Source organism: Talpa occidentalis, unplaced genomic scaffold (assembly GCF_014898055.3).
Source record: "Talpa occidentalis isolate TD23 unplaced genomic scaffold, MPIMG_talOcc4v2.1 talOcc4.4, whole genome shotgun sequence".
Taxonomy (NCBI): domain Eukaryota; kingdom Metazoa; phylum Chordata; class Mammalia; order Eulipotyphla; family Talpidae; genus Talpa; species Talpa occidentalis.
The window spans coordinates 50,896,997-50,922,993 of NW_023604295.1; the positions used below are offsets into that span (position 1 = coordinate 50,896,997).

At 36.9% G+C, this 25,997-nt stretch overlaps 1 protein-coding gene across 31 annotated transcripts in view; it reads left to right on the plus strand.

Moving 5' to 3' along the window:
* Positions 1-25,997, plus strand: part of ZBTB20 (zinc finger and BTB domain containing 20) — a 775,686-nt gene that overhangs the window by 384,043 nt on the left and 365,646 nt on the right. For 29 of the 31 annotated variants that reach the window (XR_008553867.1, XR_008553868.1, XM_054700589.1 and 26 more), the window contains one exon: positions 16,665-16,712. The gene's annotated coding sequence lies outside the window, so the exon portion shown is untranslated. The other 2 variants (XR_008553869.1, XM_054700565.1) reach the window with 2 other exon arrangements.

The following is a 25,997-nucleotide window of genomic DNA, read 5'->3' on the forward strand; positions in this document are numbered from 1 at the left end:
TGTGAATAAGTTTCATTTTTAAAAGGTAATTAGATGAAAATGTCCTTGGAACATTTTCTCTTCATCTGCATTCTTCTTTCTTTTCTTTCTCCCACCCCCACCAGCCCATGCCCCTTATCCCTTTCCCTCCTCCCGTTCTCTTCAGAGCCCTCAGGATGTCCACTAGTTTTTGAAAGTGTTTTACGTGTTGTTGTTGAATTATTTGCTATTCGAATGCCCAGTTTTTTTTATTGTTCTGATTTACTTTGCTGCACATAATGCTGTCAAAATCCCTCCATTTTGTTAAAAATCATCGCATTTCACCCTTTCTTATGGCAACATAATACTCAGTGCTATGTATGTACACATCTTCTTGATCCATTCATCCATTGAAGATTTAGGCTGCTTCATTGTCCTAGCTATTGTAAATAATGCTGCTGGATTATTGTGGAACATATGGGTTTTTTGTTAATGGTTTCTGAATAAATCTTAATATCTGTGGGTCTGGGGAAAGGGTAATATGGGTATCAGTTTCAACTTTAGAGTAATATAGAAAACTCAAGGGATTCCTGCAGGGGTAAATAGACATCAGTTATAGACTAGAACTAAAGGAGAGAATAGGAGAGAAAAAAAAATCTAAATCTACTCCTCCCCACTTCTCGCAGGTATAGTCTCCTCCAGGGGAGTCTGCACTACATGTGGCAGGCCAGGTTCCTCCATGTGGTAGCTTTGAGTTCCTGAGCTTTTCAAAACTTTACAGAAAGGGTGTGACATTGATATAAAGACCATATTATTCTGAGGACAATGAACAATGTTTGAAGTTAGGCCTCTCATGAAAATTAGAGAGGTGCTTGGTGGACCCAGACCCTCCTGGGGTGCTGGAGTACTAACTACAGTGCAACTTGTCACACTTAAAGGAGGTGTGATGGGGAATGAGGATGACTGCTTGATTGAGAATTAAAGAAGTGAGAGTCCCTATCCCACTGTGTGGACTGAAAGACTTTCCAACATTTACTTGGTTAGCTAAGCAAGCTTGAGTTAGAGGGACCATTGTAACAGTGACATAAAAATTCCAAATAGCCCTTCTGAATATTCACACATTTAGGAAATGCATAATAAATGGCATATAGTGAAAATGTAAACAAGCCATTTAATAACATTTTAATGCTTGATTCTGATCTCTTAATTAAAATGTGCATAAAAGAAAACAATGGTGGAACATCTGTGTGTGTTATTGGGATAGCGGGATTTATGCTGCACCCTGGGCTTTTTTGTTTGCTTCTCAGTGTGTGTGAACTGGGGAGGAAACCTCTTTGAGGCACCCGTTTGAGCCTCACGGGGTCTGTGTTCCCACCCACCTTCTCTTGGCTGTGGTTGTCTCCCCTTTTACTTTCCTCTTTTATTAAATACTCTATGGTTTGTTCGCTGCTTAAATTAAACTCCTCTCATCATTCGATCTGAAAGCCACACTTCACCCCACCCCATAACCTGAAACCCTGACCTAACCCTGACTCACCCTTGTTATCTCAGCAGATGTACACAGCATTACCTAATGTTGTTGGCTTCAGTGAATAATCTCAAAGAGCTTTGGGGAAAGCAGGGCCCTTTGTATTTGTGACCTTGCAGCAGTTATTACTCAGCTGGACACTATGAGGTTTAGATGTTAAACAGAGAAATTCTACTCACCCTGCTGGTGATTTTTTCTAATTATTATTCATTTGGGGGATGTATCTCTCAGCCCCATTTCTGCCCAATTGTTAAATAAGAGTACCAGCAATCACAGAAGTCGAGGGTTACTAAGTGCTTTAAGATTTTCTAGTGAAAGTGTTGTAAGATGAGATGCTTTTATTGCTGTTATTATTTGGAACATACCTGATCACCAAAAAGTTTGTCTTTAATTAAGCCAACATAAAAGATACCTCATATCATCCTTACTCCTGGAAGAATTTCATTTATGCACTAGAAATCACAACAAAAGGTCTTCTTAAACATATAATAATATTTAGTGTCAACCGTTATGAGGTTGACACTGTGCTAAAACTATCTCTAATCCTTACAATGTTCCTACAAAACAGGTGGTTTTGATCTTCACTCCACAGGTGATAAAACTGAACTTCAGAGCCATTTAAGTGATGTACCTAAATCTATATTGTTAATAACTGAAAAACCTGGGATTCAAACTCAAGAAGGTCTTTCTCTCTCAAGGTCACGATTTTTCCATAATATCACAATATAAGGCCCTAAGTTAGCTGTACTTTCCTGTAGGCAGTAGCTTGATGGTGGTTTGAAAGAGTTAAATAAAAAGTACCCTGCTTGTAACAAATGTCTAAAACTTGTTTTTATAACTTGGATTTAATTCACAAAAAAAGGGTAGTTATCAATATGTCACAGATGAAGAGCTGCATGTATGGATCAGTGTAATTTCTGTTCCTTGGCTTATGGATGCAGTATGCCCCAGGGAGTTTCACAAAGCCACATGGCATCTTCTAGTGCTGGGTTCTATGTAAGCTGAACAAAGTATAAAACTCCTATGTGTTGGGATAACTCATGACTGGTTACTATCTTAGAAATTTTTATGAAAGTATCTTAGTATATAAAAAGAAACTTCTCCAAAGAGGAAATGCAAATGGCCAACAAGCATATGAAAAAATGTTCAACAGCACTTGTAATCAGGGAAATACAAATCAAAACTACAATGAGATACCATTTTATACCAATGAGAATGGCACATATTAAAAAAACTAGCAACAGCAAATGTTGGCGAGGATGTGGAGAAAAAGGAACTCCCCTGCACTGCTGGTGGGAGTGCAAACAGATCCAACCACTGTGGAAAGCTGTGTGGAGATTCCTCAACCTGCTAGATAGAACTTCCATATGATTCAGCAATTCCACTCCTAGGTATTACCCAAAGGACACAGAAACATTAATTCAAAAGGGCACCTGCACCCCTATGTTTATAGCAGCACTGTTTACAATAGCTAAGCTATGGAAACAACCCAAATTCCCAAAAATAGATGACTGGATCAAGAAGATGTGGTACATATACACAATGGAATGTTACTCAGCAATCAAAAAAGATAAACTCATGCAATTTGCAGCAACATGGATGGAGCCGGAAGGGATCATGCTCAGTGAAATAAGCCAGAAAGAAAAAGAAAAATACAGGAAGGTCTCACTCATAGCAGGAATTTAGAAAACCTAAATAAGGGACCAGGAAAAAACCTAAGTATAATAAAGTAAAAATCAAAATCAACAAGCAACTATAAACCAGAGACACTATGGGGGGGTGCGGAGAGGGACTAGGATCAAAACAAGGGGGGGTGGGATTTTATGGGAACTATAACCAAGATGAAAATGCATACATTGTGCAAAAAATGAAAAATTATGTAATAAATAAATAAAGTATCTTAGCATATGTAGACAGTTTCTTTTCTAAATTTGTTTTGTTTTTTTTTTTAATAGAGGCATGCTTTATTTATTTATTTGTTTGTTTGTTTTGTTTATACATGCACTGGGTACAGTCAGAAGCGCGGGAGGGTGAGAGAATTCACCAGAGCCAGAGCAGGGAGCAGAGCAGGCAGAAGGACCGAAGTACACTGCTGAGGGGAGCAGCGGGCGGCAGGAGAGGTCTGCGCGCCATGTGGGACCCTCCTCTGGTGGCCGGGGAGCAGCCGGGGATCGAACCGCGCTGCAGAGGCCGCGGGCAGCTTCGCAACCCAGCGCTCAACCGCTGCGCCACCGGGGAGGCCCTCTAAATTTGTTTTTAATGCTTAAGTGGGGGCAAAATGTCAATTTTTGGTAGTGGCTTTTTTTTTTTTTTTTTTGAAGACTGTTTTGGAAAGTGTTGCCCTAATAAAGGAAGAAGAAGCAGGGGTGGTCTTTCCTCCTCTTGCGGTCTTCCTTTTGCCTTCCTGTACCTCTGTTTCCCATTTGATTCTGTTTTATCAGTTTGCCTTAATAATCCTTTCATGAAATAAACATAGAGCATCCATAGGTAAAAAGTTCATAGATAAAAAATCTATTGATACTTTAAGAAGACTACCCTTGGGGTAATTTTTTTACCTAAATTTTGTATATTTGTTTTCTAATAGTGTCTCAGTCTCCTCATCTTTAAAACAAGTAGGTCAGAATGCCTGATGTCTATTTAATTATGTAGCTTTCCTTTAAACGATTCTATCTCCTTCACAGACAGTCCAAGACTATCACTGAACAGTGTGTGAATCTCAAAGGTCAAAGCCAAGTATGCTAAACAGACCTACTTTCCCCCATGCAATTATGTTTACATGTACATTTATGTTCTTCATATATTTGTCATGTATCTTGAGTATTTATGCACCTGCATGCTTGTTGAAGTAAGCACACTAGAATACATTCATACATTTTTTGTGGGTATGTGTGTTTATATATAACATCTATATACACAGATATATATATATACAGTATGTGTGTATATATATAAATATATGTCTGTGTGTATGAGAAACAGATGCACTGTAGGCAGATAAAGCAGATAAATATAGCTCCAAATAGAAGCAAAGCATATAAATATAGACGTTATATAGAGTGGAAAGCAAGCAGACAGCACCATTTCATTATTGCTTGAAGTCTTTATAATAAGAGTTGAAAAGCAGTAGCTGACATTGAAATTATTGATTGAATGACACTGTCAGATTAGAAGGCACTGTGTAAGGTAAGAAAATAACCTTTCTCTCAACTTTGAGGAACAATTAGCAAAAAGATTTATTACTTTTAATTATTTGATTTATGGAAGTTTTTAGATACTATGTAGTGTGGTGCTTTTAAAAGGCAGATATGTCACCTTTCCTCATACCACTACCAAACAATAGAAAATAATATATAAGACAAGTCCTAAGAAAGGAATTGACAAAGGTGACAAGATCCCTTTTGTTTGCAGGCTGTGACTGGCAGCTCATTCCTGCTTCTAGATATGGACAGATGAGTTGATTTCATTCTACATTATTTTTCACAAGCCCTCTAACATTCTTAAGGGCATCCATGTAAAGGAGACATATTGATGCACAAGGCCAAAATCATCATTGTTCAGTTATTTTCGTGAGGACGCTTGCAATTGTGTTTAATGAGTGTGTTGTGTGAGTAAAACTGGGCTTCCATCTGTTACTTACTTGTCTCTGTTTTCACCAGTCAAAATAATTGGTTGTGAGTTTTTGTTTTGTTTTAGTGGAGAGGGTATTGTGAGTTATTTTTAGTAGGTTTGAGTTAACTAGGTAGTTTTTATTTTTTTAATGTTGCAAGTTTTGTCTTTATCATGTGTTACATATCATTTGAAAATAAGGATTGCTTCCTCTTTTCTCCTAAATCTCACCTATTTTCCTAAACAGATTTATCTGTTCTTCAGCTTTGTTGTAAGAACTATAGAAGTTAAAATTTGAAGAAAGTCCTTGAAATTGTGCAGTTACAGATCATGCTTTTGCCTAATACCATAAGCTGTCAAAGTTGTTGTTGCTGTCTCTGTTGTTTGGTTTACTATTGCATTTCCTTATAAGGATGGGAAAAGACTGCCAAGAAGATGTCTTAGTATGCTCCTCCTTTGTCCTTCTAAACCAAAGTTAGTTGTTCTTCCTTCCTGCTCCCAATCAAATTTAGACTTGATGAAGAAAAGGGGGGCAGGACAAAACAATAAGGACTTAATAAAAATTGAGTAATAAATTAGTACTCCCAAGAGAACTGTTAATTATTCCTCTCAAATATGGGTGTCTACATTTACTTTATTGTTAATTTCTTTGCCAAATATATTTTTTAAAAATAATTTCTGAAGTGTTTCCAGTGTGATCTTGAGAAGAGTAAATCGCATACACACACAATAATAATAAAGTGTGAAAGATATACCCCCAAAACAGAATTGTTTTAAAAAACGGAGTATACTTTCCATTTTATGAATTATCTTGAATGAATGCTTTATAGCAATATTTAAATTTGGTAAACTTTGTAATACTTCAAACTGTGGATATGTTAGAGCTACTGTTATTTACCTAATGAGTTATGATGTTATCTTCAACAGGTGTTTAATTATGAGTATAAATAATGTATCTACATATGAAAGATTCAGTAAAGTAGACTTTTGAAAAATAGTCACTTGCCAAATTAATAAAGTTGCACTGTCTTTACACACACACACACACACACGAACAAACACACAATCTAGACTTTAAAGCATTATGACTATGAAACTGGAGGGGTGAACTAAGTCAGAAATTATTTCATTTACATGGAGAATATAGAAACCCAGAACAAAGGAACAGACAAAATTAAACCAAAACAAATCCTAGAATTATGACCACAAAATAGAGACTTCGAGAGGGGAGGTAATTGGGAACACAAGGGGTGGGGGCCCAGTTGTCTATGGTGGGGGGCATTGGGTACTTTGGTGGTGAGTATAATGTGGTAACGTAGATCTTAAGAGCTATGAACCTCTTCCCCTAAATCATACACAATATTGTATTTTTTAAAGATTTGTTTATTTATGCATACAAGAGCTAGGGTACAGGCCAGAGGTGTGGGAGGCGAGAGGATTCACCAGAGACAGAGTGGAGAACAGAACAGGCGGATTGACTGAAATACACTGCTAAGGGGAGCAACGGGCGAGGCAGGAGAGGTCTGCTGTGCCATGTGGGTAGCTCCCTGGCAGGCCGGGGATCCAATTCTTACTGCAGTGGCTGCGGGTTGCTTCATACTGCTGCGTCTTAACCACCAGAGAGGCCCTAATATACAATATTGTAAACCAATGATACCTCAATAAAATAAATAAATAATATCTTAGGATAAAAATTCTGAGTGAAGTTATACACATTCCTTTTCTTGTCCTTAGTTTCTTTCCTTTTCTCATGGTTTAATATATTTATTATGTAGCTTTTGTCAATTGCTTTACAGGAATTTACCAAAAAAAAATCGTCAAGGAGAAAAAATTTTCACAACAACACACACATACACACCAATTGGATTGCTAATGTTGTATTAATCATCTGGTTTTATATGCATTACATTTTAAAAACTTCTATCTGGTAGAAATCTTTAAAGGAACTTTTATAACTGCTCAGATATCTGATTCTATTTAAAGGTTTCTTGGAGATGTGCTTTTCCTTACCTAGCAGAAAGAATATTTCCAAATATGCATTTGGAAAACATGGATTCATCAGAGACAAGAGCAAAACAATAACCTGTTTCTTTTTAGGAGTCTTTTACCTTTCCCAAGACCTGCTGGGAGCATGTGGTGGCTCTCATCATTGGCATGGGTATTTTTTTTCTTAGATTGTTTCATATTCTACTTCTAGTTTTGTGGATCATTACAGTATACATGGGTTGAGGGTCAAACAGATCTTGATTCTTACCGTGCACAATTTTTAATTTTTTAATTTTATTTTTAAGACTGAGTTATGCATACAAGGGCTGGGGTGTAGGCCAGAGGTGTGGGGGGTGTGAGAGGATTCACCAGAGACAGAGTGGGGAACAGAACAGGCAGACTGACTGAAATACACTGCTGAGGGGAGCAGCGGGTGGGACAGGAGAGGTCTGCCACACCATGTGGGTAGTCCCTAGCTGGGAATCGAACTCAGGCTGTAGTAGCTGCGGACGGGTTCATAGTTCTGACACTTACCCCTTGCACCACCAGGGAGGCCCCTGCACAATTTTTACTAGACAATATTTATTTTATATTTTTATAGAGGTAACATTGGTTTACAATGTTGTGATTTAGATGTGCAGACCCTTCTCCTTCCTATGTTGTCACTACATCATACCCACCACCAAAGCAACCTCAGTCCATTGGGCTCTCTCCCCACTGTGTTCTCTTCCTCATTCTTCACCCTCCGGTGGCCTCAGTTCTCTAGTCAGATTTCTAGGGTTTACTATTTTTTTGGCTTTGTCCAATCCTTTGTCTTGTTTCTCTATATTGCACATGTAAGTGATACTATTTGGTATTTGCTTCCTCCTTCTGACTTTTTTTGCTTAGCATGATGCCCTCCATTTCCATCCACGTTGTCACAAGTGGCAAAAATTTCTCTTTTTTGATAGCTGAATATATACCACATCTTCCTGATCTCTTCTTCTGTTTTCGGGCTCCTAGGTTATTTCCATGGCTCAGCTATAGTAAATAACACCGCAGTGAATGTACGAGTGTGTATATCCCTTTGAATTTGTGTTTTTGTGTTCTTTGGGTAGATACCTAGAAGTGGAATTGCCATTGTCATATGATAGCTCCGTTTTTAGTATTTTGAGAAACCTCCATACTGTTTCTATAGGGACCAGAGGAGTCTACATTCCTACCAACAGCATACCAGGGTTCCTTTTTTTCTCATATCCTCACCAACAGGTGTTATTTCTGGTCTTTCTGATATGGGCCAATCTACAGGTATTTGATTTTCATTTTACATTTCCTTGACAATAAGTGATGGTAAGCATTTTTTCATCTGCCTATTACCCACCTGTATGTCTTCTTTGTAGAAGTGCCTATTTAGCTCTTCTGTCCATTTTTTGATTGGGTTATTTTCTTTTTGTTGAACTGTTTGAGTTCCTTGTAGATCTTGGATATCAGCCCATGTCTGATGTATGGTGTGAAAATATTTTCTCCCATTCAGTAGGGTGTCTTTTTGTTTTAGTGATCATTTCTTTCACTGATTTGCACAATTTTTTAAATTATCTCTGTATACTTAAGCAGGATAGGCAAGTACTTTGTAACTGTGATGCTAATCAGTGAACTTTAGGCCAATATTAATTATTTTATAAAGGGTTTAGATTATATAGAATAATATTAATGAAGTATGTGGCATATAATATGTTAGTTTCCTTTTGGTTTATTTAAATATGTCTTTGATTCCCTATCCCTCCTCATAACTGTAGTCATTAGACATTATAGCCAATGCCAGGGAAATATGTAAGAGCTTTCAAAATTATTATTTAATACTCACCATTAAAATGGGCCTACAAGGAGAGAGATCTAATTAAACCATTAAGAATTCCTGTCTCCTGTAATTGTAGTGTTTTCTTGTTAGCAAGCAGGAGTGGGAGACTTATCAACAAGGTGTTGCTGAAATCCTATTCACATCAATAAAGTGGAATGAAATATCCATCTAAGTGATGTATAGTAAAGTAATAGTACATCCTTTTATTGCTCACTCATATACCAAGTTAATGTCTTTTATTCCATAGTTGATGTCACACACCTTAGCTCATTATAGATTAGGCACCTTAATTAGCACCTACTCTGTTTAGGAAAAGGTGTATGAAAAGGTGTATGGTCAGAATCCAAATGTCATTGAAATTGCTGAATAGTTACATGTTTTAGTTTTTACAGACTAGGGAAAAAATACCACCCACTCTAATATATTTGGAGCTGCATTTTCAGCCCAGAGCTGATTATTTTAGCTGAACTGTAAGTTAAGGTTTTTGAAGGAAACAATGACACAATCTTAATTACAATGATTCTGGCAAGCAATGTCCCTGTTATTCAGAGACATCTTTCTTATGTCCAAGTTTTCTTAACCTCCTCAGACTTCACTTTCTTTGTAACTGTAAATTTACTATGCCACTAACTCTGACTTCTTTGAGATTGGGAGAGGTTAGCCAGTGTCAGTAAGCCACTAGGATTTCTCTGGATCGCCTTTTGCCATGCCATAGTCAGTTTCAAAACAATTATATCTGTGGAATAGAAAGAAAGAAAAGGGAAAAGAAAGGTGACTTGCTATAGTGGGAAATGAGTGGTATGGAGATTGTCTTTACTGTCTTTACTCTCCATCTTTGAGGAGATGCCTGTAACACTAGAGTCCAATCCCCCTTTTGACTCGGTGTAAGTCTACACAACTCTGATATTGTGTGGTGAAGAATTTGTTAATATATTGCTGTAGTTTTGTTAAGTATATACCAAAAGTCTATCTTTTTGTATAATATTAAATTTGAAACATTTTCCCTTTGTGATTTCTGAGAATCAAAGCACATTAACAAAAATATTATTTTTGTGGGTCAGAATAATAAATAAAAATTGGAGAAACATGAAAATTGAGCAAAAGGAAGAAATTTGACATCAGAAGTCGGCATAAATGGACTAGAAACAGAGGAAAAGTGATTCTCTTCAAAGACCCGAAGAATAAGAAGAAAAGAAAAGAGGGGACTCAGATTAAAGATTGAAATTTAAGTATAACATTTTATATAATGTAAGGCTTCCTTGTCTTATAAAAGAATCCCATTAAATCTTTTCCCTATGAAATTTAAAATTAGATTCAATTTATATAACTTTGATTTAGTCTACACTTTGAAGAAATGAACTGTGAGCTTTAGAAACTAATCCCAAAATATATAGGCCTGAGAAAATTACCTTCTAAGCTTCATATTCTTCATATACGAAATGAAGGGGCCAGGGAATTTCTCATCCATTTTTAAGAATCCATGAAATTTTTAAAAAAAAGGCATGAAAGTCGCTGAGTTGCTGCATTTGATTAACTTATACCATGACCAATTTTTTTTTGTTTTATATTCTAGTTGTTTATTTATTTAAATGAAGCACTAATGTTTTACATACTTGATTTTTTAATTAATATTTTATTTTATATCATTATTACATCATTTTTCATTTTTGCACAACGTATGCATTTTCATTTTGGTTATATTCCCCATACAATTGCACCTCCCCCCCTTATTTTGACCCTAGTCCTTCCTTCCTCCCCTTCCCCCCCATAGTGTGTCTCTGGTTTATAGTTGCTTGTTGATTTTGATTTTTACTTTGTATTAATTAGTCTTTTTCCTGGTCCCTCATTTAGGTTTTCTAAATTCCTGCTATGAGTGAGACCATCCGGTATTTTTCTTTTTCTTTCTGACTTACTTTGCTGAGCATGATCCCTTCTAGCTCCATCCATGTTGCTGCAAACTGCATGTGTTTATCTTTTTTGATTGCTGAGTAATATTCCATTTGTATATAATACTTGATAATATTTTAACAGTATTGGATTTCTCCCCTCAGGTGTCAATGATCAAAATTTTTTATAAAACAACTTTTTAATGGCTTTGACTGAATTATGCATGCATAGTCCTACATTAGTTAACAAGATGGTAGCCTTACTTTGTAAAAAGGACAATGGCTGTCATTGCTGAATACATTTTAAGTTGAATCTTCAACTGGAATTCTTTTTTAGATTATACTTATTTTCAACTCTTTCTCTAAAGGTCTCATTCTCTAGTTAACTGGACGATGGCACTTAAAGAGAGCTGATGGACATCAACACAAAACTTTGCTGATATTATCAGTGTTATAATTTTTGTTAAGGTTTTTTTTTAATAAACTATAACTAAAGTCAACTATCCCCTAAATAACTGTCTGATACTTCCACTACATCATTATTTTGTGTCTGCATGTAAATGATAAAGTAATATAGTTTAAGATTTACTGTAAATCATTGCAATATGTTTTTTTACCTTTTTATATTATACTTTTCCTAGAGAGATGTTTCTCCAGTAATCATTTTACTGCTTCAGCAAATATTTACTGAGCATAGAGAATGTGCCAAGCACCATGCTAGGTGCTTGGATAACTTTGTGCATATGATCTTGGTCGTTTAAAGTATCCTTGACAAGTGGGTGGAGTAAGTTATCTGTTTGATATTTCCTAAACTAAAATGTGTGAAAAGAAAAGATAACCGGATGATCAGAAATGAAGCCCCAAACTCTTTGGATGACCTCAGGTGACTTTCCCCAGTCATCATTTACAAACCCACATTCAGGAAGGAAACAAGCTTCTTGCCCTCTTCTCTAATTGGCAGCTAATAAAGAGAACTTCTCTTTCTCTTTGTCACCTCAGTAGTTGTTCTCAGCTGTAGGAGGCCACCCAGGTAGACAAAGGTGCTGGGCCTAGTAGCAGAATCAGCATCACCCTTACTTTCTGGCCTGCACTTTGGAAACTCATTGTATAGCACAGGAAGTCAAACAGCCTCGGATGACTGGAGATCATCCCAATCAAAAGTAAAATTTTAAGTGCTCTCTACAGTTCAGAATTTTTCCTCATTTCATCCATTTCTCTTTCATTATCCTATATTGGTCTCTTGTTTTTCCAAATTATTTGTGTTATATCTTCTAAAGTAAAATAGAGATCTATTCAAAATGCATTCTATATGCATTTTTAATGGAGATGGGCAAGATAGAACCTATTTCTCTTTGCCCTAATGATATCCCTGTGTGTCTTTCAAAGAATCTTTTTGACTAGGTAAACTAGTTGAACCACAGCATTGACTATGGCAGATCCAGATTCACAAATGCATGGAGAGAATGGTAAGTAGGTGCATATGGAGAAGTCTGACAGTTTGGTGGACTTGCTTTCAAGTAATTTGACACATTAGTATTTTCAAACATTCACCTGCCAGTAATCCTCATTAGAAATAAGAATGGAATATTAGGGTCACTAGCTCAAGTCTGGTTTTCTGTGTCCTGAACAATAACTAAAAGTTAGCACTACAGGGGATAAGAATGAAACTATTCCAGGCGTTACAGTTCTGTCCCTAAGTGAGCGTGAGCTCTCTCTCTCCCCTCTGTCCTTGTTCTTCTGTTTCTCTTATTTCTTCTCTCCCCCTCCCTTTCCTTTCTTTATAGTGTTCTGAATTCATTAAATGGCATAGTGTAAATCGATAGTAAACGCTAACCGCCCACTCTGTACTCAGTTACGCAACATCACATAACCGGTACACAGAGACAAAAAGGAAAAAAGCACACACAGCCTTTACATTTAAAAGCTCTTGCATAATTTTACTTTACCACAGCCAAAAAGAAAAAAAAGGAAATAACAGATGGGGAAACTTACAGTTTTTTTTCCCTTTTCTCAGACTGTTGAGAAGGGAGTTAGTTAACACCCATGACCATTTCTAGCTGCCCAAGGCTGCATCAAAACATCCCATAATCATCAGCACCTTGACTGCCTCTAAAATGAAGTTTTGTGACCCTCCATGATCTGGTGAATTTCCCAGGCTATAAGGCTAAAATTATTCTGAGGTGTTTACTGCTAATTTTGTTTTTACTTATTTTATGAAAAATCAACCACATTTAAAGGATGAAATGAATTTTAAAATAGAGGGTAAAGAAGACAGCCGTGTGTGTGTGTGTTTTCATTTGAAATGTATCCTGATGTAATGTTTATGTAAAATGCAAGTTATATAAGCCCTGTGTTTCTCTTGCCTCTTTACTTTCGGGGCTGTAGAAAGCTCTAATGCGTGTGCGTGTTTCTTGTGATAAAGTACATTCAGACCCCAAGTTTTAATGAAAGAGGAAACATCTAGAAGTTATAGCAGAGACACTTAATTCAGACTCCCTATAGAATTCATCCCCTAAACAACAGTTCATTTAAGAACCTGTAGTTTCTGGAATTCTCATTTAGAACATGTCACACTATTCCCTGGAACACATTCGGATTCATCCTACTGCCTTAAGTTTCTAAATGTATGATGGAAGTTGTTTTTCCTCTTCTCCTTTTTGTAGCCCTTCATCCTCCCTCTCCCCCAACACACACACACACACACACACACACACACATGCACGCACTTTCACTGGATTAACTCCCTTCCCTATTTCATTGGGAACACAGTGAGATCTGTATGAGGTTTATCACCCTTCCCTCCCTGTTATAATATTTTGTTTCACTTAACTAATATCGTCTGGAAACCAAGCATATAATGAGGGAGGTTGAAGGGTATTTTTAGTTTTGTTTTGTGTTTCTTTTTAAGTTTCTGTTTATCAAATGGTTATAAGTAGATAGAAAATTATAGCAGGGCACTAGGCATTACTGGGTATCTGCTAAAAAAGGTAGGGTCAGGTGGGCAAGGGGTTGTGGTAGTTCTGATGGTTCTCAAAGCAATCAAAGGTGAAAGGAGAGGGGATGGATATGAGTAGTGCCTATTGAGGAAGGCACTTATCTCCCTGTATTGGTATCATAGCCTTTCTTTTTAGATCATACTTTGCTTTTGGATAAGACCATATTAATTCGGTTCATCTGGTTTTATTGAAGGTATGAGGTGAGTTTTTCCTTTACTTTTGAAAAAGATCCAGGCTTTTTCCCGGTTTTGTTTAACTTTCTCTTATGTGTTAGCTATTGTATTGAAGATCCCTTTTATATGGAGAAATCTGATGCATAAAGATAAAAATCAAAGCCAGGGGAGTTTTGTCTGGTTTTTCAGGTTTCATTGGCTGAATGAATGTGTGACTGAGGGATGAAGATCACTGGGGTAATTGAGTCTGTCTGTGTGTATGGTGATATGGGAACACCTTTTGTTGTATTAATATGAATGACTAAACTAGTCTGACTAAACTAGTATATATTTTTAAAGATTATTATAAAATTTAAAGGTTTATAAAGTTTTTTTTTCTTTAAAAGACTTGCTCAAATAGATTTGGCTTTGGAAAAATAATGAAAATTGGTCAGATACTCTAATTTTTCACGAGGCAGTCATACTCACATGTATATTTTTTCTGAGCATCCCTGTACACATGTCAAGACTGAGTTTGGATTCCAAATGCAATTTTGTATGTACATACCTGATTATCAAAATGAATTCTGCGCCATGTAAAATGCATTCTTTATAATATAATTTTAACACAATTAATCATCTGTAATCAAGTGCTTATTTTGGTTGTGTAGTTCTATAGACAGGAAGTCATTTAGAGTACCCTCATGTTCAAATAGATTGCCTGGATTTTAAAAGACAACTTAGAACTCTATAGAAGAGCATTTTCTTGGTTGTCAAAAATAGTTGTAGGAATCCAGTTGTAAATGAAACAGAAGAGAATGTCTTTGAGTAAAAGGTCTTTGAGCTTTTTTCCTGCCTCAATTTGTCAGAATAGCTTCCATTTTGACCTTTCAATTGACTTTTCAACACCCAATGGATGCCAGCTGATTCTGTTCAGCCCTCATTTTCAATTGTAACCATGGTGCTAGGAACATATAGACTACTTCTCGTTTCTCTTCTGCATTATGGGATTCAGGCTTAGAAAGGCTGGAAGGCTTAAACTTGCTATCCCAGGACGTGGAAAAAGTGAGGGAGCTTCCAACATTTTCTAATTTCTCCAAAGCCCTACACAACTCTTTCAACCAAGTATTCCTTGCTGTTAGAAGTAGCAGTCAGTATTTTTAAATGTGGCAGCAAGAACCTGTGACTGACTTAACCTATTTGAGCAGAATCACTCTAGTTGTGCCTTGCACGTGTTAGCTGCTTCATTAATATTTTACCATGTTTTGGTGAACCGGTGAGGGACCTTCAGTGACTGTCCACTCGTAGTGTTTATATAGGTAACCACTAAGTCATGTAAATAATAAAAGGGTAAGCAAAAGAGAATATAGAACTCTTCAACCTTCAGCAATGGACCTATCCCATTTCCTAAGAAAGCCCTTCTTATCTGTCTTTATTAGAGTAGCAAATTGCAGAAGGCAATTTTACACCTTCCCTAGGGGCTCTTTTTTAATGATCAGAGCAGAACAGATCATTGAATAATTTAGAAAAAACAATTTTTGGCAAGCTACTTTGGTGATCTTCTTTAGGTTTTATATGCAAATGTGACATATACTTCAGATTCTGGTTCTCAAATATACTCCTCTTGCACTCTGCACAGGCTCTTTTGAATCTTGGCTTGTCTCATTTTCTCTGGACAATTATTTTTTAGCCTTCTTTTATTTATATAGGTCCTGGGATGATGACTGTAGACAAATTTTAGTAGAGATCTTTTATATAGTGTTTCATTACTTTTAGTTCAGTAGTTCCAGATCTTTCTAACTCAGTTTGGCTAAAGTTAGTAATGCTGGTTATTTTCAAGTCTTCATTCTGGTGGTGATATTGGTGGTGGGAGATGATCTCTGGTAAAGCCACCTATGGCTTCTAAGTTATAAAGGCAGTGAAAGGACAAGCATGCGGAATTATTGATAAACTTTTGCTTATTAGGTAGGCAATTTTTAAAATTCAGATTGTATAATATTCAGGGGCTTTGTTGCTACACAGTTAGAAGCTTTTTAAATGTTAATTTGAGGTTTGTTTTGTTACTCTGTGACTTAACATAAAAGGTTTTGGTTTTAAAAGGTTTCAGTTCACCGTTCCATTTGTCTTAACAGGACTTGGAATATAATACTGTACATTTATTTATACTCATGAAGGAGGATAAGGCCAGTAACTCACAACTCCTGAAACCAGGGGTAAATAATCCATAGCTGTTCTCCCACCATTGCCACAATATTTATATCCAGAACACAAGTAACAAACAACCAAAAACAAGAAGAAACCAGTTTGTTTTTATTTACCAAATGTTTAATCAAAAGTACAGTAAAGTTCAAATGGAGCTGCAAATCCTGGTGGTTCACAATGGTTTGATTTATTTTTTTAAACAGACCATGGGTAATTAACCATAAAACATAACTTTCTCAACACAAGTTACAGTGAATTGCAGAAACGGGCAGCAAGTTACTCACAACTGGTTGCAACTGGTTACAACCCTTAAACATTCAGGCAGTTACAAAAGCCACTTTCTCAGTTAACAGTTAAATTTCCACTCCCAAAGGGAACTATCCTTTATTTTTTTTATATAGTGTCACTAAGTCAGTGTCCCTAAGTAAGAAGTAAATGGGCTATTTTCTATGATTGCCATTTTGTCATCCATTTATTAAATACCTAGCATTGACGGTTCTCTTTTCATTTCAGAATGTCTCACCATCAGTAACTGGATATTCCTCCCAACGTTGCTGTCTGGTAAGTAATTATCATTATCTCTAAATGGCACTTCCAAAATACAGAGGTAGAAAAAAGTCAAGTATATTTCTACCAGTCTCCAAAAGTATTAAGCCTAAAGGCTGTGGAGAAAGTACACCTCAAGTACTCAATTTGAGCAAAACAGATTTTGACATTGGTGAAGAATACATATTTCATATCGTGTTTTTTAACCTGAAATATCATCATTTAGAATGATAAGAAAACAGGACCCTAAGAATCTATTATTGCAGATTTTGACAAATATTTTACAATGATTTTGCTATAGAAGATTGGAAATAGTCAAAGGAGCATTTGGAAGATTTTCCAAATGTATATACATCTGAAGGAGACGCCCGAGCGCACAGGGTGAGATGGTGAAGTTGGACACTGATATTTCCCATTTGCAAAGATGCTTTGGCATTCAGTAAACAAACACTAAATCCTCCAAATATTACTCTATGATATGCTGCAAATTCAAAATGCATTTGCTTCATTTGGCTCATTCTTAAAATCATACATGATTACTCTTTGCGGGCACCCATAAACAGAAGGGGGAAATGTCCTTTAGTAGCTTCTGGTTGGGGAAGAGGCCCAAGATCAGGGCTCAAATGAGCCTAAGCTTGAAGCTTTGGGGTCAGTGTCTCCACATTGAGAATTTAAAATGAGAATTTGTAACGTTTCTAGAACATTGGTATTGTGGCTGGGGGCGGGGGGTGTCTAGAATTTTGAGAATTCAGTGGCTGGGAGGAGACTGCAGGTTAGGGCTAAGGGTATATTGGTAGAGCGTCATCTTGTCAGACAGAGCCTCAAAGCGCTGAATTTGTTAAGAGTTGGCCCCCAGTGAAATGCCCTGGCAAGTATACTGGAGAGGGAGGAGGAGGGAAAGGGTAACTTGCCTGGCATCTGATTATATACTGCCTGGCTCTAGCCAGGCCTATTTAGTCATGAGCGTCATATTCGTCCAAACTTTAAAAGTTACACTCTTGATTTCACTTTATATGAATGTGTATAAAATGAAGAAAATAATCTCTTGGGGTAATATAGATAGCTTTTTAACAGGGACTTTCCATATCTGTTGCACATAATCCATAGTTGTCTCTGTATTTTTGTTTCTAATTCTGTTGCACATCTATCTGTGTCTCTCTGAACATGCCCATCTTACTAGTGAAGGCCACAGGCCTTTAGGATTGTAACTCCCCCTCCACTCCCACTCCCATGCTTCATTTGTTATGCTGCCCCAAAAGAAACTCCTATCAGTGTGTCAGGAGCTCAGGAGACAGGCTTATTTGGTAACTTTAATTTTTCTCTCCCTCTGCATTCATAGTGAAATGATCTCATCATAAAACGGCCTGAATCTCACACTCTTTCAGACTTGCATTGCAGCCAGTTCCTCCCCTATTTCTATCCAAAACACAGAAAGCTCTTTATGTTTCTATGATCAGATAAAATCTGTATTGACGTTGCTTTGCCTGTGGGTGTATTTCACTTCTAGGTACAAAGATTTAAACTATCAGGGCAATGCTGTGTGTTTGCTGTTTCTCTGTTTTAGTAAATGAAAAGCTCCTTGGGAAAGGAGAGTGCATCTTATCCACTAATGAATAAATATTTATTTTCATTTTAAAATGATACCTGCTCATTAAAAATAATTTGGAAAAACACATAGCACTGAAATGAAGAAAAAGTAAAGTAATTATTTCTATAATTTAAATCTAATCATTAATAACCATGTGATATATTTCCTTGCTTTCATTTTCCCTTGAGGACATATTATTTAAAACGTGCTGGTATCATATTTTCTATATAATTTCATGTCCTGCTTTCAAAATTTAACCTAAAAATTTTATGTGTAATTACACAGTTCTTATAAATATCATTTTAAATAAATACATCATTCCCAAAGAGGTTATTTACTTAACCTAAATAGCCAACAAAATCATTGTTTTTGTCCTTAATTTTTAATTTTGACATTTCGCAATATCTTGCATATAAAAAATAAATTAATCAGTATAAAGAGCAATGAATGAAAATTAAAATCAGTATATGTTTTAAAATTTATTATGAAAAATTTCAAACATGTGAATGTAGGCAGATTATGCAATGAATTCCCCTGGACCCACCACCACCCTGCTTACACAATGACTAATTTGCAGCCAATCATTTTCCTTTCCTACCCATATGTTATCTTGAAGAAACCCCGGACATTCATAACATTTAGCCTATCAGGACCTCTTTACATATTAGTGTTAAAATCATTCAGTTAAGTAGTTCTGGTCATTGTATAAAAGTATTTTTCTTCTGAATATACTGCCATCATACTTTCTAGAATGTAGCAGTTGATCATAAAATCTCATCAGACTGTTACATAAGTTTTTAGTCACATCTGTAAGCCAAAGAGCAATTTTGTTGACCAGAGAGACATTTCACATGTTTGGCTAGATTTCCTGAGAAACTAAAGTATTTGGGGTGGGGAGGGCACTTTCACTTGACTCAAACTTAGGATGATACTTTTGCATGCCAGATCTACAAAGCATTAAATAAACTCATCATTGTATGCTGGGGATTTTTATACACTTCTGTGCCTGAGGTGAAAGGAAAACAGTCTTCTGACTACTTAGAAGTGCAGCGTAACTGTAGCTAACCCATTGTAGATAAATATGGTTAACTTACTTAAGCCAAATGTAGCAGTGTATTTAAATGTTCATAGTATTTTTGTTTTTGTTTTTGTTTTAAGATTTATTGGCAGAAACAAAAGGTCTCTTCCTAAGGAGTCACTCAGGAAATCTGAAAAGGGAGGGCTTGTATTTTTATCAATTTTTTTTTTATAGCACTGTTTGGTGGACTAAGGGTGGAGGGAGAATGTGTGTTGCAAAGGACACTCGCTCCCTATATGCTTGTATATATCACTCTAGTTTATTCTAAGAATATTAAAAGAAACCTCTGTGAACCAACTTTTCATGGCTAGACTCCTCCTTTGCACACAAAGTTCCATAGATAAGGACTGTTCTGTGCAAAAGAGTCTCTCCATAGAGAACCTGTAGTTCCAGTTTTGTCCTGCCTCCTACTCTTTGAATTGCAGGTCAGTGACTTTTTAGTAGCACTGTGTTGTCCAACAGGTGTATTCCACTCATTAGAAATTCAGAATGTGAGTAACTATAACATACTGCATCAGTATAAACTGAATTTATGTGTAACTCTGGTCTATTTAATCTTAGGAACACATTTTCCATTGGCCTCGAAAGTGAGTAGCTAGAATATTGATGGGTCTAACCCTTGGGGAACTAAAAAAAAGGAAAAAAGAGCTTCTCCATTGCACTAAATCTCTAGAAAAATATGCAGTTGTTTACAGTATGGACACATCCAAAATATTTTCAGCCTAAGTTGGTAGAGCAAAGTACATGGGGGGAGGGGAAGAAAGAAAAGAAATAACATAAGCAATATACTATCCCAAGCAAACAGAAAGCATCAGTAAAATTTGCCAGACTGGATGATGTAAACAATACAAACTCTTTTTCCTTTCCATTTTGTTTTTTTCCCTTTAGCCTTCTGATAATTTCTGTTTCTCTTTTACCCTCCTCTGGCATTACCATCATTAATGTGTCCTCAGAAGGTCAGGAATGTGTCTGATAACTCAGCTTTGAGGCCGGCATCCCAAGGAAAGATAGGTAGGTAGGAACTAGTCACTATACTATTTTAAGGCTGCAAGCATATCCTATCATAAACCACAATGTCCATATTTTAAAACAACTAAACTTTTCATCATTATTAAATTGAAATAATTGAACTGAAAGATTGAATTACAACACAGCTGGAAATAAAGGCCTAAGCCTTCAGTTTTCCTACAATTTTCTTACATGTGATATTGGATTATGGAGCTTGTCACATAAACCTACAATGTAAACCACCTTTTACAGATAAGAATAAGTTTATCTATCCAAGGTTGTTTCTAGTTCATGTATTATACATTGCACCCAAGTGAACCATCAGTGCCTCATGATGAAATGACTGCAATTGTTGTTATTGATGATGATGGTGATGGCTGTGATACTATTTGTTTTTTGGAATGCATGTGAAACATTTCTTTATACTTGACCTTTGGGTCTGGTGTTTGTTCAGTCACTGTTAACCTCTGTGATATTTTGTATTCTCAAGCTATAATATATTTCATGATAAATAAAGTAGTATTCCATAACCTCTACCTTTTTCTCCCTAGTTAAGTTCAGAATCATGGTAGATGATTCTGCTTATATGGACAGGAAATCCTTTGTAAACTCTCCCATCAAGTCAGATTTTCATTTTAGACCTAAAGACAAAAATAATTACCAAAGAAATGGTTTGTCATATAAGTAAATACATGCTTTATGAAGTTGACATATTTTCTGGATAAACTTTTGGCCATGTGAAATACTGTCACACATGACTACTAGAAAAGGATGGGGATTATGGTATTCTCTTACAGATATAATTTGGGTAATTCTGCTTCATCTGGAGTGGTAAGAGAAGGGTGAAAATCCCACTCCTGACATAACTGTCCAAGATTATTTTGCAGCCAACTTTCCTTTTACATTGGGAATGCTGAAGGAAAATCTTCAATTTTCCCCACTTCACTAGAGGTTACTCAAAGCCTGTGATACAAAGAACATAACGTTAGCGATGGTCTTCTCCTTTGCAAACTTCCCCATTAGCAAACCATGCTAAACTCCATGGACAATCAATTCTGTTTGTTCTAGCCCATCTACAAAATATTCTCAACACGCTCTTGTACATAGTTTTTGGACAGAGTAGTTTGCTTTCTGGAATTTTGATGGCCACTCTGTGAATTGACCATTAATGTATTTGTGGGATAGGGGTCTTTAACCTCTGACTTCTGAGTCTAAAGACTTTTGTAATCAATTATTTAAGGAAATTTTAGCCCTCACCCCTTTCTCTTTATTTCTCCACAAACAAACTGATTGGTTAATCATGTCTTGTTTATTTTTATTATTGTTGCACATAAAACAGGAAAGAGGAAAGACTATAGGAGCTAATTACAATGGTATATTTGTATTTTCTCTAACTGTTCTCATTTTCTATCGTTTGATTACATGAAAACCTGTACACTAAGAAGTGCTTTGGTCTCACTAGGAAAATGGCAGAGGAGAAAGGGAAATCCAATTATACTAAGTAATGTCATGCACAAATTGGCATACTGCAAATATCAATAGTTCATTCAAAACCTATTCCTCCACTCTTGGAAATTTTGATTTCTGGTCTTCCTTTGATAGCAATGATCCAGAGCTAGGAAGAAAACAGTACTTTTGAGACTCTTAGTGGACTAATCTCCAAGGACATGATGGGTTTAGCAGGTTCTTAAGGTCTGGAGTTATTTCTGGGAAGGCTTGTCCAGCCCTTAGTGGAATCAGAACTCACAAATAAAAACCAGAGACAAAGTGAATCTTTAAGATTGTCTCTAGGTAATTCTTTCAATAAGCTTTTTATAGTGCTTACTAGGTGACAGATAAATCTGAATTCATTTCTTTTTTCTTCCTTCCTAACTTCTTTTATTATTTCTTTATTTTTATTTAGGTAAAAAAAAAAATCTCCTTATAGATTACTAAAGGCCCCATGCATATTTGTATGTAGCCAAAGATTCCATCCCTTCCATCCCTACCAGGAAATCTGGTTGTCAACCGGTGATCTTGCCTTTGTCTTTTCTCATAGTTCTGCCTGTGGCGCCTGTCACTAGCAGTCAAATAAGGACAATTTTACCATTCTCTCCTGCTGCTCTAATTTTTTTTTAGTGCCGGTACATGAATTTGTTATTCTTTATAATTCCCTTTGAAGTTGGAAATCCAAGGGGAATCTAAAACCGACCAGATGTTTCTGCTGCTGGAGAGGGAAGAGACTAAGGATTAAGTTTAACGAAAACTTGGTCTCTAGGAAAAAAAAACTCATTTCAGCTGGAAATCATCATTAAATGTACTCATATACTACATATCTGTTACAAAATTTGTCAGATATACTACATATCTGACATTTGTACTATTCCTTTGTAGATAATATCGCCTTTCGATTTTCTATGGGGAAGAATCATAAATGTTGTAAATAAACTTTGCTCGGGCCTATTTCTCTGAAAATTTTAGTTCTGAAGATTTTAGTTGAAATTCTAGTTTTGTTGTTCTACATATTGCCCTCATGTGTTTTACAGTGAAGTCTTTCTATTGTTGTTGTTGTTGTTGTCTTTGTTGAAGGATCACTCTCTTGTCACATCAGGATGGGAAGCTAATTCTGCAAATTGTTCCAAGAGGGTGAGGTCAATGCAGCAGCCTGTGGTTAGAGAGGGAAGGAAAGGGCATTTGCCAAAATGCTTTGCCTTTATGTAGAACTTTTTGCCCTTTGGAGATATGTAGATCAAAACAAGAATAGGAGTAATGAAGGCCTTGAGGGTAAAAAAGGAAAGTCTGGTGTTCTTTTAAAAATTCAGATGATGTTAGAGGCAACATGCATAAATCTTGGGATATGGAAAATGATGGGGAAAGTTAGGCCTATAAAACACAAGAGAAAGGGACATCCGTAAGGTGCCTTTAATGGGGCCTCTCAAAATGGATGTGCAAAGCGCAAGAGGAAAGAAAGATTATAAAGTAAATTAAAAAAAAGTCTGAGAAACCAATCAGAATGTTTTGGTGGTTTGCTCAGGACGTCACAAAAGCACTGACTACAGAAATGGATTTTTATTTTTTTTTTAAGATTTATTTATTTATTTACTTATTTATTCAAGCACTGGGTACAGTCAGAAGGGCGGGAGGGTGAGAGAATTCACCAGAGCCAGAGCGGGGAGCAGAGCAGGCAGAGGGACCAAAGTACACTGCTGAGGGGAGCAGCAGGCGGCAGGAGTGGTCTGCACGCCATGTGGACCCTCCTCCGGTGGCCAGGAGCAGCCGGGGATGGAACCGGCGCTGCAGAGGCTGTGGGCAGCTTCGCAACCCAGTGCTCAACCGCTGCGCCACCGGGGAGGCCCAGAAATGGATTTTTATTTGCTCACTTCCTGCTCAGCATTTGTACACTCTCCCCTTACGTTGCTCTCAGGATTTCCCAGGTCTCTCTAGGTTTCCTGGTGAACAGAGACATCCATGAATGACGCTTTCTACCCCTTACCTTGCTCAGTGAATTCAGTGTTTGGAAACATTTCTCGCACCTCATGAGGGATGAATACTCACGACTTACAGTTTCTATTGATCTGCTTATCTTATTTTTAAATCGAAAGTCTGGGTTCTCAATAATTATATTAAACTTTTTAAGTAGCATATATCAATTGCATATACCATTTTAAGCTTATTTTTTTCCCAAGCTTTCATAAGAGAGAATAGAGGGAGAGACAGAGAGAAATCACTTAGCAGCTGATTCACTTATTTTAGCAGCTTTCCACATTTTAAAATATTAAAAATTCAGGTCCTGGAACATTGGGTTATTTAAATGTTCTGTGAGGATTTGAAAAAAGATTCTTTAAAAATCGTATGTTCTACATTCAGGGACCTGGATTTTCAATTTAGTCCTTTAAAAAAATCAGGTTTAAATAAGGGAGTGTCAACCTAAACACTTTCTCTTCTTGTACAACGATTACTACTACTACTACTACTACTACTATTATCATCATCATCACCATCATCATTATATAATTTGTCAAAGCAGAGGGCATGAAAAGCATTTATGTTGCTCTTACTGCTAACTGAGCTTAACCTAATAATCCAAGACTTGGAACTTGGTGTTTCAATAAAGGAAACACTGTTTGAGGTATTTTCCATTCAAACCAGCAGCAAAAGTTTTTAATTAACACCATCAGAAATTAATGGGCTAAATGCAGGACAGGGTTCCTACATAACCCATGACTAGGAACAAGACAGCAAGAGGGGCCCATTGTGTATGCTTGTATTTTATAATGTATTTTTATTTACTTACTGAAGCAGAGTCCCAGCTGCACATTCCATGGCAGAGCCACAAGAGTAAAACCTGCAGAGGACTGCTTCACTCCAACAGTTTCATTTTGCTCACTGATTATTGTCCTGAGTTCTTTGTGATTGTAATTGGTTAGAAAGTTTGAAATTAGCAAGTCCTTGTCAGTCCATGAAAGCTTTGAAATCATGAGGCTTGATACAGCTATCAAGCCTGCAGAAGCCTAATGGCTTGTTGGGTTAAGAGCCTCAGAGAGTGAGTACTCTCCACCCGTCCTCAGGCTTTGCCCCAATCACCATTCACCACCCTCTGGAGTTCTCTGTCTTGGAGGATAGCTTTATTCGAGGCTCTTTCTTTTCCATCACTAAAGCCTATTTCAGATGAACAGAATGTGAACTGAACTAAAGGGGATGGGGGAAGTGAGAGCAAATAAGGAAAGGGGTGAAATAGAGAAGAAAAAGGAAGGAAAAAGCATTAAAACAAAAAGAAAGCAGGATATAAGATGGAAAGAGATTCGTAAATATTGCCATTTAGCTTCTGTGCAAGTGGATTGCATGCCTGAGGACAGAACTCACTAAAACAGCTTAAATGGCCCCTAGGGCCCCCCTTTTTTTCTCAGAGCATTTTTAAAGTCTGGCCCAATCATTGTCAAATGGAATATGTTCATATAAGGCATATGATCTACCCACCACTACTGTCATACATTCTCTGGGCATTAAGAATATAGTCCTTGGGCCTCCCCGGTGGCGCAGCGGTAGAGCGCTGGGTTGCGAAGCTGCCCGCGGCCTCTGCAGCGCCGGTTCAATCCCCGGCTGCTCCCCGGCCACCAGTGGAGGGTCCCACATGGCGCGCAGACCTCTCCTGCCGCCCGCTGCTTCCCTCAGCAGTGTACTTCGGTCCTTCTGCCTGCTCTGCTCCCCGCTCTGGCTCTGGTGAATTCTCTCACCCTCCCGCGCTTCTGACTGTACCCAGTGCATGTATAAACAAAACAAACAAACAAGCAAACAAATAAATAAAGAAAAACATGCCTCTATTAAAAAAAAAAAAAAAGAATATAGTCCTTCCCTTTATACATTATTCTAGAAGAATGAAGTGTTTATCAACTCTTTTCCTGGACTGTAAAAGTGTCTGTTGTTTAACCTTATGTGCAGGGTTTACAAACCAAATTTCTCCAGAAAGTGCCTATTCTGCTTGGTAGGGTTAACTAGAGTTGGTATTGTCAGCTATGATGACATGTTTGTAGAAAGAGAATATTTCTACATATAGAAAAGGTTTTAATTTTCTATAAATCTTCTCATGGTGAAAGTCTTCAAACCTCATACATTTAGGTAGAAGCCTTAACTTTTCCCCATTTCTCCT